Source organism: Pituophis catenifer, unplaced genomic scaffold (assembly GCF_029215685.1).
Source record: "Pituophis catenifer annectens isolate HBS135680 unplaced genomic scaffold, rPitCat1.0.hap2 SCAF_4, whole genome shotgun sequence".
NCBI classification, from domain to species: Eukaryota; Metazoa; Chordata; class Lepidosauria; order Squamata; family Colubridae; genus Pituophis; species Pituophis catenifer.
In genome coordinates this window covers 46,967,754-46,969,207 of record NW_027256884.1, presented here as the reverse complement: position 1 = coordinate 46,969,207, position 1,454 = coordinate 46,967,754, and the positions used below count along the sequence as shown (strand labels likewise).

The 1,454-nt window shown below is 34.7% G+C and overlaps 1 pseudogene; it reads right to left on the bottom strand.

The window, feature by feature from the left end:
• Positions 1–1,364: 1,364 nt before the first annotated feature.
• LOC139317298 (U6 spliceosomal RNA) lies at positions 1,365–1,454 on the bottom strand (annotated as a pseudogene).

Below are 1,454 nucleotides of genomic sequence, written 5' to 3'. Positions count from 1 at the left end.
CTATATGTGCTACAATCACACCAGTTGGTTAACTCAATATTTCTATCAACCACCCATGAGGATACAATTTATATTTATAAATAAAGTTGTACTTGCTTCAAATATATTTATGCTTTCAATTATGAAGTTTTACAACATATGACAAAACCAAAAAGTAAAGTCCTGGAAGAAGCCAAAGATCATAAAGAAGGAAATGAAATGAGCAGCCTAGACTAGAAAATCAACTGCATGGCTAAAAGGTAGCAAGTTAAGATGGAGGGTGCGTTTGTAGCCAGAAGTGCAATTATATGCATGTTTACTCATCATTAAGTCATGTTGTATTAAGCAAGGTTTATTCCCTATTAACTATAGAACCTTTCCCCACAACCCTGAACCTTCAAAAGCTATTTTAGATCCCCACGGCATCTTACCCCTCTCTGAAGCTATAGGGTGGTATCAGACAGCATCATAAAGGCTCTGGGTACTCAGGAATGACAAGCTGCAGTGGGAAGGGAGGGGCATGAAATCTCCATTCTTAAGTTAATACTTAAACTAATTTGTTTTTCTTGAGCTTCCACCTCGTAAATTTGTAAAAACCTAGCAGAAGATGGCAATAGGAGGAATGCAATATAAAATAGATTGATGGATTAAAGCAAATTCATGTCTAGTTCAAGCCTGTTTAGACTAGAAGATGTATCCTTAGGTCATAAACAAGACAGAAGATGTGAAGCCATTTTGACTGTCCCTTACCAATTGGTACTTAATTGGCATGATGCCCTTGATTCTGAATAAAGCTGTCAGAAGTAAAATATTTCCTGTAACTAAGTTACAGTCCTTTGCACATTTAATTAGTATCTGTAGATGTCTTCAATAAATGCAATTAATAGCTTTTAAAAACCATAAAAATGGATAAGCCCTAAGACATTTAATTTATAGCAGTAAATGCCACCATTTAATCATGTATTATATAAAGAAGGACTTTTACATAAAGAAATATACGACTGAATTGTAAATTCTGCTGAAATCCTTCTTATTAATCTGTGAATATAAAGCAATGACAGAGGGATTTGGACTAATCAAATCGAAAACTTTTAGTTTCAATCCATGGATTCTGAAGCTATGAAGGGTGGATGGAATTTCAAATCACATTTTTAATTCAATCCTTCGTATGCTTCTATCTTATCTCCCTCCTTAATCACTTCTTCCTAAACTGCATATGTGGAAACGCTGCTCCTTTTCCCTGCAGGCTAACTCTTCTAATGCTTAAATAATTTTAATTGCCCTATTCTGCGCTTTTGTATCTTTTATTCTGTTATCCTACAACACAGTTCTTCTGCTTGAGAGATCTTCAGAATCAGAGCTGTCTTAGTACTTATTTTAATTTTTAAAATATGGAATGCTTCGATAATGTGTGTGTCATTCTTGTGCAGGGCCATGCTAATCTTCTACTTTTAATATATGTGCCGCTGAAGCAA